This window comes from Nannobrachium achirus, assembly GCF_963921795.1.
Source record: "Nannobrachium achirus genome assembly, chromosome: 4".
Classification (NCBI taxonomy): Eukaryota; Metazoa; Chordata; class Actinopteri; order Myctophiformes; family Myctophidae; genus Nannobrachium; species Nannobrachium achirus.
In genome coordinates this window covers 64,255,039-64,273,792 of record NC_137813.1, presented here as the reverse complement: position 1 = coordinate 64,273,792, position 18,754 = coordinate 64,255,039, and positions in this window count along the sequence as shown.

Genomic DNA, 18,754 nt, shown 5'->3' with positions numbered 1-18,754 from the left:
AGACTGACCTCTTGAGTGTTTGATCGACTTTAGTGTTGTCAACCGGTGGCAGTTCAGCATGAGTGTCACCTGGGAACGCTGAATGGGGTTCAGACAAGGTGACAACAAGTGACGAGGGTACTATTGTAGCAGAAGGCTGGGACAGGGCTGGGGCAGGGGGCAGGGCCTCTGCGGCGCCGAGCTGCGGCAACGGGGTCTCTGTGGCGCTGAGCTGTGGCGACGGGGCCTCTGCAGCGAACTGCAGCAGCGGGGCCTCAGGTGAGGCGAGCTGCAGCAGGGGGGCCTCAGGTGAGGCGAGCTGCAGTGGCGGGGCCTCAGTGGAAGCGAACTGCAGCGTGGCCTCAGGGGAGAGCTGCAGCGGCGTGACCTCAGTGGAGGCAGGCTGCAGCGGCAGGGCCTCAGTGGAGGAGAGCTGCAGCGGCTGGGCCTCAGAGGAGAGCTGCAGTGGCGGGGCCTCAGAGGAGAGCTGCAGTGGCGGGGCCTCAGAGGAGAGCTGCAGTGGCGTGACCTCAGTGGAGGCGGGCTGCGGCGGGGCCTCAGAGGAGAGCTGCGGCGGGGCCTCAGAGGGGGCCTCAGAGGAGAGCTGCGGCGGGGCCTCAGAGGAGAGCTGCGGCAGCGTGGTCTCTGTGGTGCTGGGCGGCAGTGAGGGCTCCTGGACGCGCTGGTGACGGTGCGAGCGTCCACGCCTTCACCTGGTGGCCTCAAGAGAGACAGGATGAGGGAGCACAGGGTCCGGACAGGTGGGCTCCAGGCTCACAGACCCAAGCCGAACCACTGGAGTAGGCTGGTTACTTGCCAACTGGAGACCATTAGGCTGGAACACAGGCTGGGAAGCAGGCTCAGCAGACACAAGATTGTTGTTGGACAGCAAGGACTTTAACGTGGTGGTCAGTTGCCTTGCGGTTTCATCCACCAAACTTGCTAGGTCAGGTCTCTTCTTCATAAGGCAAAACACTTCCTTAACTCACTTAGCGCCGAGCGACTTTCGGGGCGACTAACTAATGATGGCGTTTAGTGCCGAGCGACTCGGAGCGACTTTTATATAAAAGCATTGTTTAAGCTTTTAATTTGGGTTGATAGACGGAGCGGAACGGTTAGCTTACCTTCGACTAGCATACAGATGAAAACCGTGAAAAAAAGGATACGATTATGACGTCACCTTTAAGCCATAGCTTCCTGTTTACGTAGGCCTCTGTTAGCCGCTAGGCTCAATGCAAACCATCCGACCCTCACGTAGCTTCACTAGGTCGGATTTTGATTCGGAAACTTTCTGTGTGGCATCTATATACGTTCCGATGCCCATACCAATGGTGGTTTGAGACGATCAAGCACGAATTGAGCAGTATTGAGCTCAAATGGCGGCCCGCGGCCTGTCCATTGAATGTCAATGGAGAGCATGTCATTGTACCATCCTGTTATGTCATGAACCTTGTTTTTTATTCTGACTTAACATGGGACCATGGAAAGTCTATGAGCTATGGCTCACTCTAGTGGTCATCTTGTGGCATCTGCAGGCACGTGTACCTGTTTATGTAATGTGATTTTGGGGATTCAATATAGCTATTTCCTGGCGTTATAAGCGCAGATTCATATTGAAATCTGGCTCGCTCGGCGCTAAGTGAGTTAAGAGCCAACCTGAGAGCCATCTCTTGCTGCTTAACACATGTGGTCGCTTTAACAGCATTGAGATAGCTGTTGATTACTAGCAGGTCATCGTCGATCCCCTGGAGCTCATCTGTTGGGTCCATTTTTGGCTAGTTTATACTGTCACGTGTGAGGCAGGATTGTTGGACCCAAGTGCAGATTCAGAACCAGGCAGGCAGATCAGGTTCAGTGATGATTTATTATTAAACTCATAATACAATAATGCAGGACAAACAACAGGAGGACACACCATGTCACTAACTATAAACTAGCAAGGGAACACTGAACAGAGGGAGGTTTAAATAGACAAGACTAACACATGATTGGTTGAAGACTAACAAGACACAGGTGTACACATTTGTTAATCACAGGACAGGTGAGACAAGACAGGCAACAGTAACTAGGCCAACACAGGAAACACCAAGACATCACTACACAATAAAGGTACTCGACAGACAGAACATGACAGGAAGGGGGTACTCTGCTTCAGAAATCAGTATAAGGGGATACTGCAGCCCAAAAAGTCTGAGAACCACTGTGCGAGCGTATAGGTTCAGAGGTGTCTCACAGCCTTAGAAAGACATAGTACTGTTTTTCTTTTTGAATAAAATGAATAAAGGATACCCAATACATATGAGTAAGTAAGTAGTGACACCCTGTATAACACGCTGGTCAAGCCGGTCCTACTATATGGGGCTGAGTGCTGGCGTATTACCAAGTGCGACATGAGCAAAGTCAGCTATTTTCACAATGGCTGTCTGAGAAAGATCTGCCGTATATTCTGGCCTAATAAAATATCTAACAACAAGGAACTCCACATGAAGACTGACTGCCGGGACGTGACCACAGAAGTTAAAGGGATATTCCACTTTCAACAGGTAAACAGCTTATGGGCTTCTCTCCACATACACACCCATTGTAACTTCAACCCCCATTTTAACCATGATAGATTCATTAAAAACACACATTATCTTTTTCTAGTGACCCTTACTGCCCTCCTAATATGTGAGCAGAAAAAAAAGTTATTGAAAAAACACGGCCTGATCACGTATTAGGTGGGTAATATTAGTCACCAGAAAAATAATGGGTGTTTTTTAATGAATCTATCATGGTTAAAATGAAGTTTGTAGTTACAATGGGTGTGTGTGGGGAGAGGCCCTGGGCCTGGAGGGCCTGGTAACATTTATATCCAATATCTAAATATTGAATCAAGCAAACTGTCCAGTGTGTTCATAAAAGCCTGATTAGACAATAAAATGACCAAAAGTTTTTTGAAAGTGGAATATCCCTTTAAACACTGTCGCCTGAGATGGCTTGGGCACGTACTTCGAATGCCCCCAGAGCGGATTCCGAAAGTGGCCCTCAGATGGACACCACCCGGGAAAATGAAACAAGGCCGACCTAAGATCACCTGGTGCAGAAATGTCGAGGCTGAGTTGAAGGAGATGGGTCTCCAGCATGGGGCACGGCACAACTGGCCGCCAAAGACCGTGAGGGGGCGAAGAGCATAAGTAAGTAATGAGTAAATAACTGTACATAATATGAATAACAACAATATGTGTGTGCCCCAGTCATGCTGGGTAAAACTCATGGATGAGGCCAGCACACCATCAATTCAGCTTCCATGCAGCTTTAAGAGCAGCATTTTTGTTTTGGTTCATTCTCTAATTTATTATTACATTAATTACGTAGTTACTTGAATACTTACTTAAATATTTAGCATTTAGCACATTTCAAATGTGTCTTTCTTAAGATAATTGTATACAGACCATTATAAATGATATAATCATCAGCAGTAGATCTTTGATTGGAAACGTTTTACACCTAATTCTGAGCTTTTCTAAAGTAAACGATAATTGCAGTGTTTCACATCAAAGGATGTTCTTCTATTCTGCTTTGACCCTTCCATCCAAATGTTGGCCCAGGTCAGAATATATGTTCATACACTGCCACCTTGTGGTAATGTCTTGACTAATGTTATTGAATAAATAACATAGATATTTTCTGACAGTGAAACAACAATTGCAACAGCATGTTCAGATCGCCCTTGTCAGAATCTATTGAAGGATTTTCATTTTGACCGCATTTGAGTGCCCAGCACATACTTGTTTTGACTGATTCTCGCTTAGTGAATGTCCAGTCGTATTCAAAATACATGACTCAGTTCATGAAAGGGACGTTTTAGCTTCATGGCACTTCATGACCTAATCTTTAAGGCTGAATATCTGACATGGTTGTGTTCATGACAATCGTTATATGTTCACGTTATTACTTTATTATCATTGGCTGAAACAATTCATTTTCAGTGGAAACACTCTGAACTGGTTCAAATTTAGACTAGGGGAAAAAACACAGAACCAGTTCAACGGTGGAAAAAGGGGAGTGAGTGCTGAATGAAAATATGACAGCATGTATTTGTCTTTGCAGGAAACTCTTTTTACAAATGAATGTGCCAGTGAAACAATGTGTTTGATTATGTATCTATTTATTTATTTATTTAAGAACCCTGACAGGTCACTGTTGTGTTGTAATACTAGGTGATACACTACAGATCTACTGGATGATTATGAGTGAAAAAGAGCAAATATTGCATCTTGCCTTTACCATCGCTGTGCTTTCAGCAATATATGCATGTGAACCTAAACATGTTCAAAGGGGAAGACCACCCATTTTCAATATGTCATTAATATATCTTAGAGGAGTTGTGTGGAAATAGAAAAAAAGTTCCCCCTCTTCTGTGTTGCCTAGAACTGGAAGATTGATTTTGGGGATTGTATTGTACAACTTGATGACAGTGTTACCGTATTTTTTTTAACAGGTTGAAAAAACATTGCAGGGTGAAATCACATCTGTGCACATATTATTTTATCTTTTTTGTATTAAAAAAAGAGAGAAAACAAAGGCTTGGATAATATCAAACCCCCTTTTTTCTCTTCCATCCAAACATCCAAGATCATAATATTATTATGATCTTTTGAATCGCATCAAAATATAAAATATAAAAGCTGAAACCATAAGAGTAGGCTATACAGCTTATAAGGCGGTCAAATAAACATTTGACGATAGCAGTAAATAGCAGCTCATGTTCAACCTGGTTGACGTGCAGAGAAATTTAGAGAAGCAGGGGCTGAAATTCCTAAAAGGGCCTTTTGGTGAAAATATCGAAAATAGCAGACCTCCAAGCTCACAACGAGTTGCGACGCGTTGTGAGCTTGGAGGTTGTCTATTTTCGGTGCTTGATACCACACTGAACTAAGCATAATCAACTCGATACTGGAGACGGGGCGTACGTATGACATGGATTTCTACCCATAGAGGGAAATTCTTTCAACATACTGTAAGATGCTGCATTCAAGTTCTGGAGAGTTTGGACAAGACATTTCTCTTGAATGCTGCCTTCGGGTATAGCATGAAAAGAGGGCATTTGCATTTCTTCCACCATAGTAACAAAAAACTATATTCATGGTCTGGAGAGGGCACTTTTTACCGATGGATAAAAGGGCACGGGCTCAAGCCCCCTTTGTATGCACGTGCCTGACATTTCTCTGCTTCAGTAGTGTGAATCCATCTGAAATTAATTACCTTGTTTACTTTATACTGTTGTTGTTTTTTTATTTGTGAATTTCTGAAAGACTCACAGTATAGAATTTAAGCTGTCTCAAGAATAAAGCTATTGAACAATTAAAAGTTAGGGGAACTCCTACTGTAATAAGCTTGGTAACACACAGTACTATAATTAACTAACTTCCTTACTGGAAACTAGCTGCTGTCTTTGGAATGTGAACCGACAAAGAAATCCTTTAACACTGACTGCGATTGACAGCTCATCAACGAGGGTGTCGCACCAAATTCTGGGCCCTGGGTACAAGGATTCACTGCGTTATTTTGCAGCGCTGCGAGCTTGTAGATCTGCTATTTTTGAAGGAAAAAAAAGAAAATGTCTTTGAAGGTTTTTTGAAAAACCTACCGATATGTCTCTGTCAGTGGTGCTCAAACCTTTTCACGTGAAGGACCCCCAGATATGTATTTGGCCACAGACCACCATCTCAAAATGTTTAGTTCCAGGGACCCTCCAGAAACAACATTTGAGTTACAAATGTTTGCTTAAAAAGACATATATTCAAAGACTTGCACTCATTTTCACGACTTTTCAAAAATAGCAGATCTACAAGCTCGCAGCACTGTACTCGGTGCAGTGATGTGTGCTTGTATATGGAGGGCTTGGCGCAAAAAGGGCATAAGTGACATTTTTGGCAAAGCACTACTGCATAGAAGCCATAGAAAAAAGCACATCCACAAACACACGTGTGGCCCATAATACGGTTGTATTTTCATGGATTAGAATAACTTTGGAAAAACATTCTTAACTAACAATATATTTATTAAGTTAAGTCATACTTCAACTACAGTTACTTCTCTTATCAAACCTACATTGAGAGCACATGCATGACCTCCCAGACTACAGTAGACGTTCAACTTGTTGTTCACAGATGGAAGAAGACGCAGGTGGGAGGGATGTGGGGTTATAATTACCTTTTTGGCAAACCGCCAGTCCGCCAGTATTTCAAGGCCTTCATGTCATTCCCCGCTATTTATATTGGTGCAGGTTTCCTTCTTGTTACCACCAGTTATATAACACCAGTTGTAATTGGATGGAGGTACAGGACAACAGCTGAGCTGTAATTATTATAGGCCGCAAAGACTGCTACTGAAAAAAAAAAAAACTGTTGGATGAAATGTACCTACAACATGCAAGAACAAAATGAAGAAGGCTTGTGAACATTAGTGAAATGTAGATACTAATTGAATGAAGTGAATTCAGCCTACAGTACAATGAGAGCATGGACATTTATCCCTTTCAACAAATGTTCAGAACGGATCAGTGGATGCGATCTCCCACCAATCCATGCCCTGTACGACGAACGCTGTGTCAAAAAAGCCCAAGGAATCATCAAAGATCTACACCATCCCAACAACAGCCTGTTCAAGATGTTGCCGCATGGAAAGCGGCTACGTAGTCTCAAAGCTACTAGCAACAGACTGCAAAAAAGCTTCTTTCTACAAACAATCAGGCACATGAACAAACTGTCAAAGATGAGAGCGGTCCAGAGCAAAAAGAATCACTAGTCGACCAGGGTGACCCCCCCCCCCCCCCGCGCCATTCCCCCACCCCACTCGTCCCTTCCCTGCACTATTATGCTCGAGCCTCACAAACGGTGCAAAATAGTTACTGTGAGGCTGAATTGCACCTACTGTACATAAATATATATATATATATATTATATATAATATACATATACTGTGAAGTCTTTAATTATGCCAACCTGTAGCACATGGAACACACGGTGAAGTTTTTTATAAAATGTTATTGTACAGTAGCTAGTACGGAAAAATAATGCCATTGGTGTATACAATATACCAAACTTTATGCACATGTACAGCTGAGGATGCTTTTTACATTATCTTTGTTCTTTTGCCTTTTGCACTCTTTCTTTCCTAAGCCATTATTATTATTATTACTTATATTTTTTATCTTAGATGTGTTGTGTTTTTGTTGTTCTACCACTGCATTGTCTGAAGGAAGCCGAACAAAAATAGGTTTTACTCTTATACCTGTACAAAAGATGTAACAATAAAGTACAACCTTGAACCTTGAACCTCGTTTAATGTTAATGTTTAAAAGACAAAAAAAAGTTGTATATCTGATGAATCAAAGCAGAGCTCATGTTTGTCTTTGCATAAATCTCTTCATTCATAGTACGTACAGTTTCCAACACCTTCAAACAAAATGTTTATCGTTACAAATACCCCTATGAGACAGAGATATATGTAACATGATCATCAAGATTCTTGTAAACAAAAACCATTTCACACCATGTCACTGTGTATTGTACACCACAGCTGTGATTTTCATCGCTACATCTTTCAGGGCGTCATCGTCACTCTCGCAGGAGTACAATAGATGTTCAACAATGAGGTGTTTCCCCCAAAGGTATGCAGCATTAACATAACATTATACAGTGATATGCATGATTGATATGGCTAGACTACTAGACCAAGAAGATCATATTAGTTTATGATTGGTTTGGATAAGATTAAAAATTAAAGCTATATTAAGAGTAAATATATGCATCATATCATCTGTTTTATAACACAGCTCTGCATTTAAAAAATGTTGAACATAAACATGCTTAAGAAACACGTCTGATCTTCATCGCGGTGGCTTTCAGGGATGATAATGATATTCCTTCTCTTCTGTGCCAGATAACACTTTTTGCAAAATGAGGTGTTGTCTTAATGTCTTAATTGTTCCCCAAAGGCAGGCCCGGACTAACATGTGCTTAAGCGCCAGGGCCCGCCGCCTGGAAGGCCCTGTGTAAATAAAAAAAATACGATACGAATCGAATCAATCGATGAATGTGAGAGAGTGCACTTTCTCCCAAACAGGGAGCCTAAGGACATGCCTATTATTGTTTATTAGTACTGCCCCGTGCGTGCGTGTTTTATCCTCCCTCACGGGGGGTGCGGTCGGTTGGTCGGTCGGGTCGGGTGGCGGCCGACCGACCAACCGACCGCACCCCAGGGATTCTTAAATCGTCACTGCCCAAAGTTGACAGTTATTGTTCCAAATGCACCATAAACAAGACGTGCATGCAGTCCTTGCCCCGCATGATCTTTGTCAAAGGTTGAGAAAGTCTGTCCATTGTGATAGATCAGTGAGTCCCCTGCTCCCCCATTTGTGAAGCCAGCAACCAGCAGCTTGCACAGCCATCAGCCTCAGGACCCACAGGGAAAGTGGAGGAAAGGGAAAATAACGCTGTGTTTCCCTCAAAGTCTTCCATGTCCACCCTCAGCTGGTACCTTTTGTTCTTGGTAAAGAAGTGCCGTCCCAGGGGCGTCAATTGGGTATGGCAGGGGTATGCAGCTGCCATGCCCTGGGTCCAGGGGGGAAAATAAAAGTTACTTGTAAATATGTAAATATGTTGTTAAATTACAGTAAAATAACAACAAATGCAAAATTTTACAACATGATCACTTTAACAAGGTATTATAATTATATCCTCCCCACTTGTATTCTCCTTGACAGAATGGTATATTCCCAGGTTCCGCAGGTCAGCAGCACAGGTACAATGCATTATTGTTAATTGTGGCACATTTACTAACATGCCAAGTTTAGCTGCACTTGAACAACCATTCCAGGCTGCCATATCCAGCCCAAGAAACCATAGAAACAACTAATTTCTTTAGACATTGTGAAAAGAGCCGATCTCCATGCTCACAACGCCTCGCAGCCCGAGGCGTTGTGAGCATGTAGATCTGCTATTTTCACAATAGAACTGTGTTATACAAAATGTAATGCTTCTTTTCCATGAGGACTCCCATCTTTGCCATACCCTAGCTTTTGCTGAACTGACGCCACTGTGCCGTCCACTCTTCTCCGGACGACTGTCCACTTCCCTCCATGCTGTGGCCATGTCACAGCAGACCTTGACAGGCGTAGCAGTGGGGTATCTGTGTGGAGATTTTTGGAGCTATCCCATTCCAGAACCAGGCGGAGATCACAACGAGGAGCAGAGTGTGACGGTTACGGCCAGCAGCAGAACGGCAACAAGCATCATCCTGAAGTCTTTGAGTCGCACCTTGTTTTTTCAGATGAAAGGAGTTCTGAGTGTTGAGTCAGTGTGTGTTCAGCTCCAGTAGAGAGTTCAATGCAGTCTGAGCTTAAGAACTGTCACTTATAGTTAGAATGGCATTAAAAATATCCAGCCACCAGACTGGTCTGATGACTTGTGGTAGCTAACATATTTTAATTGCATATGTTCACGCACCCATGCGCACACACACACGGCACAATGGAGGCCATAGCTGAATGATTAGAGAGCCTACCTGCAGGGGCGTCACAAGGGGGGGAGAAGTGGGACTGAGTTACTAGGGCCCAAGGTGGAGGGGCCTTAATTATTTTATACTTTAGCACAAGCTTGTAGATCTGCTATTTTTGAAAAGCTGTGAAAATGCGTGAAAATCTTTGAATATATGTATTTTTAAGCAAACATTTGTAACTCAAATTTTGCTTCTGGGGGTCCGTGGCCAAATACATTTTGGGGGTCCTTCACATGAAAAGGTTTGAGCACCACTGACATAGAAACATAGGTTTGTCAACAAACCTAGGATTTGAAATATTCAAAAATAGCAGACCTACAAGCTCGCAGCCGCTGTGATAGTTAAAGCACAAAACAATGCAGAATAATGCGTTAAACACCCTCCCCCAGAGGTCTCAGGTTCGATTCCAGGACTCAAGCAACGTGTCGAAGTGTCCCTGAGCAAGACATTCGAACAGAACGTGGCATAAGCGTAGTTTCAGCAGCCCCCCCCATTCCCTTTCTTATGATGTGAACGATGCACACAAACACATTTAAACCCACTTCTTCACCTCTGTAAACCTGTGATGTGAAAATAAGGCTGATTCTGATTCACTTAACCCTATAACTGCTCCCTGAGGTGCTGCCCCAGTAGCACCCACTGCAGCTAAGGTTGGGTTAAACGCCTTATTTCACTGTTTTGCAAATATCCAGCGACAAATAACATGTAGGCGTATTAGTATTATTACCCTTATACATGTTGAATGAATAAACATAAAAATGCAAGTTCCCTGTTTCACAACATAGATGGATCGTGACCATCTGCCTATATAGGATTCTGTTCAAACAGTCTCTCAGTAATGATCACGATTATCATTAGTGGCGTTTCCATAAAGCCACTTTTTGCCCATTAACGGCTTATTCGCAAAATGTTTTTATGGAAACACTTCAAAATGCGAATAAACTTTCATTATCCGCAAAAAAAGTTATCCGCTTTGTGGAGGAGGATTTTGAGCCTTTATTGAATAAACTAAATGCGCATAAGTGAATGGAAACGGGTCAGACAATAAATGCGAATAGATTATGACGTTCTAGGTCCATTTCCCCTGCCGCTTTACGTCCATGGTATAGCGTTAGCCCACAAAACAAACCGGTTGTTTATTGTCATACCTCCAGACAAGGTCCCCCTATGGGATAACAGCGCCATCTGGCGATGCAACAGAGTAAAACTCATATCCTCCCGTACGAGAAATATCATTTGTCGGAAGGGCTGTCAATCACAAACGAGGGCACCGCCCCCGAGTGTATATAAGCCCTGTGGGCTATCATAACTTCCTCTTCCGCACCTCTGCTAACCTGCAACAAGAGTGTCGCGAACTCAGCCATATAAGTATTAATTCTGTAAAGTTTAGCCTAAAGCGACGGCTAGGAAGTCGGCCACTGGCCTTTATAGATTATCTCCCGTACGTTCTCTCTTCTATATTCTTCCTACAGTTCGGTGTTTTCTTCGCTTTCGTCTTGAGTCTTTTACTTCTTCTCTGTACGTTCTGCCACGTGTTTCCCTGCCCTAGCTTAGCTTCGCTTAGCTTCGGTTAGCTCACGATGGCGGCTCGTCGGCCCACAGTTAGCAGCCTGCTAGCCAGGATACCGAAGAAGTGCGGCCTTCCCAGCTGCAAAGGCCTCATCGCCAATGAAGATACTCATCCGTTCTGCATTGTCTGCATGGGGGTAGGACACGCCTTGGCCTCTCTGTCCCCTCCGGCCCCGGCCACGGGGGTGAACTGTACTGACTGCCTCCAGTATGATGTTCCAGCCCTCGAGGCCCGCTGTGAGATCGCTGGCGCTGGTTACGGCCTTCACACCACGGTCTCCGCCGGTTCCCTCCCAGACACCTCTCCTCGTGTGCCGGACAGCGCTGTACGCCACAGCGCTGCTTCTCGCCACGTGGTTAGGCCTCCAGCGGCCTCGCCCTCAGCTAGCTTCGGTAGCCCCGAGGCTAGCGGGTCTGCTGCCCCTGCTATCCCTGCTGTTTCTCCGACGGGCTCGACTGGTGCCGTGCCCAAGAAGAGAACATGCAAGACCGCCCACGTTGCTCCACCGCCAGCTGCAACCTGGACCGTCCCCCCCAAAGAATTCCACCCTCTAGTCGTCGGTGACATTCCTCTCTCCTTCTCCGTCCCCCAGCTCCGGGCTATGCGGCCACCTAGCCCCGTCTCCTGGCATGCTAGCGACGGAGACGAACCGGAGCAAGAGGACTACGACATGGACGAGGTGGACACGGAGGGTGAGTACTCGGAGGAAGACGAGTCCACGCTCCCCTCCGGCCAGGGCGGAGGCGCGGCCAGGGTGGTTCCTCATGCCGAGGCTTCCACCTCCGCCGTGTCCTCCCCAGCCCCTTCTGCCTCTCTCCCCCCTTCCATGCCGGCTGGGGCGAGAGGGGCAGCGGCACAAGACCCAGACTCCATCCCCATGGATGAGCTCTCGGTGCTGGAACGTGCTACCATCCGTTGCGGCCTGGAGCTGCCGCTCGGAGACGCGCCACTCGGACCACGGGCTAGAGTTCCCCTCCTTGGCCAGGATGTGGAAGCCCCCGCCACGAATGGAAAAGCTCCCACTGGTCCCAGGCTTTGCAGAGGCCCTGCATTCGACCTGGACTACACACAAGGACCCTCCCAAGCTCCCCTTCTTGGTCGACTGCCGCGACGCAGAGAAGGCGGGAATCCCCTTGTGCCCTCCCATGGACAAACTGATGGCTCAGTCCCTCGTCGGGAGCATCAAGCCAGGTTATGAGCGGACCGGTCCTGGAGGCCGCAATCCCTTCAACTTGTCCGTGGGGAAGAAGCCTCCTGGGTTTGCCATCGCCTACGACGACAAGCAGTCGTCCAGGGTCAGGAACTCTTACAGAGCCTCCGCGCTGGCAGCCAGGACGATGAACGCCACTCAGCTGCTGCTTTTCTCCACCAGGCGCCTCCTTAGCGAGATGCGGGAGGTGCCTGACGAGACGGTGGAGGAGATGGACAAGTCGCTGCGCATGCTGATGGACCTGAATGTCCACGCCATCGAGTGGCTTGGACACGGTATGGATTACTGCATCCAGGCGGAACGTGCCAGGTGGCTTGAAAAGGTAAAGTGTCCTGGCAGTTCCGGAGAGGAGACCGAGAAGGTCCTGCAAGACCTCCCCGGCCACCCTACCTCCCTCATGGGCGGTGGACTGGAGCTTCTCCGCCAGGAGGTGGCGGATAAGAAGATCACTCTGGAACTCCTGGAGGCCACGACGGACCCCCAGGTACCCAGAAAGGAAAAGAGACAGGGACGAAGCAAGGCCCCTGGTCAGGCTGACAGGGGGCGCTCTTCCTCCAAGCAGGGGAAACAAAACAATCCCTCTAGGACCCCCTCTTCTTCCTCCGCGGGACCCCCTCGCACTGCAGCGGGGGCTCAGGCCCGCTCCCAATCCCGCCACCCTCCCAGGCACGGGATACCGGCCAGCTCCCACAAAGCCCGTGGGAAGCCGCCGCAAAAGTGACACTGGACTCTGGCGGGGTCCCCCTGAAAATTCAGGGGACCCCCCCTTGCAAGCGCAGACGTTTGGACAATATGAACGATTTTTCTTATGCCAAGAAAGTAATGTTTATTCCTCCTCTGTGCTCTCCTCCAGTGCCTGTATTAAAAAGTGTGTTGATAAAACAATGCCTGTTTATTTCAAACCCACCTGCTTTAGTACAGACGACCCCATTTTGCATGAATTTAGCCAGTGTAGAGAAGTCCAGGCTGGAATTTCTTTCCACTCAGAAAATATCGCTTCCTCCAGTCACGCAGACAGGTTACAAGCAGAATATTTCTCTTTGCAAAATGTTCCCAGACAAGCTAATTCCTATTCACAATGGTATGGTTTCACTAGTGTGCAATACCCCTCTGTCTCCACCGAGCGGCACTGTTATGCCGACTCTAGCTCAGGAAAGGAGTTTGGTCTTAGCGTCAGGGAAGAAGCCAACACATATCACCCAGGGTCGGCCTCGTCTTCCCGTAAGGAAGCATATAAAGGCCTTAGCACAGGTTGTAAACGTAAATACAATTCCCCGAGCCGGGGATTATGTTACTTATGCGATGAACCCTGTCCCTCGGGCTCCACGCTATGTGCCGCCTGTATTTTTAACAAGCGAGGCTTCTTGGAGGTCACGTGTCCGTCTCCCACCGGATACGGAAATAAGCGTACCGGAAACGGAAACGCTCTTTCCGCCGGTGTCTCCGCTCCTTCCGGCCCGGCGTCTAGCGGATACGGATACGTGCCCGGATACGGAACCTCTCGGTCCCGTCCTTCCTCTCCCTCCCGGCCCAGTAGTCCCGCTCAGGCGGTACAACCCCAAGGCTTCTCCGTTGCTCAGCAACACGTTAGCACAGTGTGCAGAGCAATGGAAGCGTTGCAATCCGAATCACTGGGTGTTTCGGACGGTGACACGGGGCTACAGACTACAGTTCGCGGAAATACCCTCCCTATCCAGCAAGGTTATTTACACTCGAGTCCGCGGCTTGAAAGCGGATGCCTTGAGGGAGGAGATAAGCTCACTATTGCGCAAGGGCGCTATAGTGGAGTTATCACGCGACCAGAGCCGTTTAGGCTTCTGGAGCCGTTATTTTCTGGTTCAGAAAAAAGGAGGGGGGCTGCGTCCTATTATGGACTTACGTGCTCTGAACAAGCACTTGAAAAGGTTCAAATTCAGGATGCTGACGTCAGAGTCACTGATGAAATCAGTGAGACAGGGGGATTTCCACTGTTCAGTGGATCTGAGGGACGCTTATCAGCACGTCCTCATTTATCCCCCACACAGGAAGTTCCTGCAGTTCGCCTTCGAGGGGCGCCTGTACGAGTACACGGTCCTCCCTTTCGGTCTTTCCCTGAGCCCTCGGGTTTTCGTGAAAGTGACCGAGGCAGCCATTGCTCCACTGAGGCATCAGGGAGTCAGGCTGGCGAACTACATAGACGATTGGATGATTTCCGCCGCCTCCTGCTCAGAAGCGGCGCGCCATACCAATCTGGTGTTGTCACACCTGAAGGCCTTGGGTTTCAACGTCAATTTTGGCAAAAGCATGTTGTCACCCTCCCAGCAGATTTCCTTTATAGGAATATCTCTGGACTCGGCCACAATGACCGCCCGCCTCTCCCCGGAGAGGGTGGACAGGTTTCTGACTTGTCTCGGCTCCTTCCAACTGAACCAGGTGGTCAGGTACAAAGAGTGCATGAAGTTGGCTGGGCTGATGGCATCAGTGGTGCAACTTCTGCGTCTGGGCAGGTTTCATATGAGACCTTTCCAGCGGTGGTCACTGGCGCTCAGGATTCCTTCCCTGCAAGGGTACAGGAAGGTGACAGTCAGCCGGGTCTGCATGGACGCTCTGGTCCCATGGAGGGACCAAGCGTTGTTGACGAGTGGGGTCTCCATGGGCGAGGTGGTGTCACGCAAGGTGATCACCACAGACGCCAGCCGCTCGGGGTGGGGCGCCACCCACGAGGGGCGTTCGGCCAGGGGTCTTTGGACCCCGGCCATGTTGGAGCGCCACATCAATTATCTGGAGTTAATGGCGATCTACTTGGCGCTCAAGCATTTCGAGCCATTTCTTCAAGGTTGTCATGTTCTGGTCAGGACGGACAACACGGCAGCCCTGTATTATCTCAACAAACAGGGTGGCCTCGCCTCGCGCGTGCTGGATCAGCTGGCGCGCGAGATGACCCTCTGGTGCTTGCCTCGTCTGAGGTCCATCAGAGCCTCCCATGTCCCGGGCCTTCAGAACGGCGGCGCCGATCTGTTGTCCAGGGGGGAGCCTCGTTACGAGGATTGGTCTCTCCACCCTGCGGTGGTGAGGCAGATTTTCTCCAGGTTCGGTCAACCTCGAGTCGATCTCTTTGCCTCCCAGGAGAACGCGAAGTGTCCCCTTTACTTCTCAGTGAGGGGACCTTCTCCTCTGGGGACGGACGCGTTTGCTTACGAATGGCCACAAGGTCTTCTCTACGCGTTTCCACCCCTGGAACTGATCCTTCCCACTCTGGAGAGGATCAGATGTTCCAACCGGGAGGTTCTTCTGGTGACACCATCCAGGGGAGTGTGGAGGTCTCTGATCACCCCACTGCTCTCTCGACCCCCTTGGCGGCTCCCCTGGCACAGGGATCTGCTGCGCCAGGCAGGGGACGAGATCTTCCATCCAGACCCACGGGGCCTAGACCTGTGGGTTTGGCCCGTGAGAGGGAGTACCTGCTCTCAGCAGGCTTCTCACCGACGGTTGTAGCCACTATTCAGAGTGCTAGAGCCCCCTCTACTAGGGCTGTGTATGATGGAAGGTGGAATGCCTTTTTGGACTGGTGTGAGCTACAGGAGCCACCTGTGGTGGCTCATTTAGCTTCGGCCCAGAGGGTGTTAGATTTCCTGCAGGACCGCCTGGACCTTGGTCTGGCGTTCTCTACACTGAGGGGTTATTTAGCGGCTATTGATGCCTGCCACCTGGGGGTGAGGTAAAGGCCTTTCTAAAATCCCTGAGGTGGTCCAGTTCATGCATGGTGTTGACCATTTGAGACCTGTGACCAGAGCCTTGTTTCCTGTGTGGGATCTACAAGTGGTTCTTGAGGGCCTTTGCAAGGCACCCTTTGAACCGATTGGGAGGACCTCTTTGAAACATTTAAGTTTCAAAACAGCTCTTTTGCTTGCCTTGTCTACGGCTAAGCGTGTGAGCGACCTTCATGCGCTCTCTGTGAGCCCTGATTGTATGAGGTTTCTCAATAATGACTCCAAGGTTCTTCTTAAACCTCATTTGAGTTTTATTCCTAAGAACCGTGTGGTCCCGAAGGAACCTGTTGTTTTGACGGCTTTCCATCCTCCTCCGTTTGCATCGGAGGAGGATAGGCGTCTTCATTGTCTTTGTCAAGTTAGGGCCCTGAAGGCCTACTGTGATAGGACGGTGGACAGCAGGTCTACTTCTCAGCTTTTCGTGGTCATGAATGCCCATCAGCGAAAAGCGGTGTCCAAGCCCACTCTGTCGAGATGGCTTGTGGATGCAATTAGGTTGGCTTACACCCGGTCTGGGTCTGAAGTGCCGGAAGCACTTAAGGCCCACAGTACTAGGGGTGTGTCTACCTCTTGGGCTTTGTCCAAAGGTGTCTCCATTGAGGAGATTTGTGCGGCGGCGAATTGGTCTTCGCCGTCCACCTTTGCGACCTACTATCACCTGGACGTTGCGCCTTCTGCTATGGCGCATACGGTTCTGGGTGCTGCTGCCCTTCCTACTATGTAGTGGGGCGGCTCTCTCCCCTTTCTGAGACAGCATGCTACTGTTTCTAGGATACATGGGGGGGGACCCTGAGTTTTCCCTTATATTACTGCAGTTTTATAAGGCGGACCTGTGTCTGCCCTTAGTGCATAAGGCAGGCCTCTGTCTGTCAGGGTCTTTTTCTGTCTGAACACGCCCAGGCCCTGTGGGCCTGGGTCGGATCAGTCCTGAAAGGGGTCACGTCGGTTGACGGGACCTCCTTCCGGGTGTGGTCGGTGTGCACGACAGTCTTGTCGGTTCATGGCTTCTCGGGGAGTGTATGAGTCCCATAGGGGGACCTTGTCTGGAGGTATGACAATAAACGTATAGGTTCCGGACCGAACCATGTTTATTTAATACCGGAGGACAAGGTCCCCCGAATAAAGCCCCTCGGTTCGCTTGTTGCGGGCGCAGAGGTGCGGCTTTAGAGGAAGTTATGATAGCCCACAGGGCTTATATACACTCGGGGGCGGTGCCCTCGTTTGTGATTGACAGCCCTTCCGACAAATGATATTTCTTGTACGGGAGGATATGAGTTTTACTCTGTTGCATCGCCAGATGGCGCTGTTATCCCATAGGGGGACCTTGTCCTCCGGTATTAAATAAACATGGTTCCGTCCGGAACCTATACGTTTGTTACACACGGAGTGACACACGGACCGTGTGTAAATTCCTCCCATTTTCACCTCCCGGAGTCATCGGTGGCGAACCCTTCCTCATCAAACGATGTTGCGTGCCTGAAGTGCCCAATCTACAAGCTCACAGCAGCTCGCATCCACGTCTCCGCGCCGCGTTGTGAGCTTGCAGATCGGCCACCTGACCTTCCAGAGGACGCTGAAACTTGGAGGATGAGCACTGTGCAGCGACGCGACCGCGGTTTTCCCGGTGAACCGGTAGCTTTATGTATTGAGAGGAACTCTTGCCAATTTTGTAAGAGACTCGTCGCCAATTGTAATATATTTAAAAGTTATTTGGGGCCATGATGATGACTGATAACCCCTTCTTCCCACTACTAGACAGCGACCGAGTCACAGCAGTCAGACGTGCAGACGGTGCAGTGCTTAGGTTCGGTCTGAAAAAAATCAGCCCGATCAACTCTTGCGACCGTCGCTAATTCGAATGACACCCGCAAATGGAAACATGCTAAATTCGCTTTGTCTTAATGCGTATTTCTGATAATTCGCTTCCCTAATTCCAATACGTTTATGGAAACATGGCTATTGATGTTATTATGCAACACACCATGTTTACTATATTGAATGATCTTCCTTACTGGAAACTAAGCTGCTGCCTTTGGAATGTGAACTGACAGAGGATTACTGTAACACTCACTGAGAGGAGCCAGGATTGACAGATCATCATGTTGCATTGTGACTGGTGTGTGTGTGTGTGTGTGTGTGTGTGTGTGTGTGTGTGTGTGTGTGTGTGTGTGTGTGTGTGTGTGTGTGTGTGTGTGTGTTTTATATATATATATATATATATATATATATATATATATATATATATATATATATATATATATATATATATATATATATATAATGATATACATAATGTGTGTTGTTAATGTGACCCTTGGCTAATGAGCCTTATCTGGTATGCCTTAAAGAACCAGGTCACCTCTGGGACAACCAGATCTTATTTTATCGTTGTGTGGGACACGATCAACACAATCCTGAATTATTTTTTGTGTTCAATCTGTGTTTTTAGATATGTTAGTATTTCAGCATGCTACAACTGGTCATATGATGCATTTTGCATCATATGACCAGTTGTAGCATGCTGAAATCGGCTGAAATACTAAAATATCTAAAAACACAGATGGAACACAAAAAATAACTCAGGATTGTGTTGATCGTGTCCCCACAACAATAACATAAGATCTGGTTGTCCCAGAGGTGACCTGGTCCTCTAATACATCATAATTGCCCTTTATAACAAATACATTAATACATTAAAAA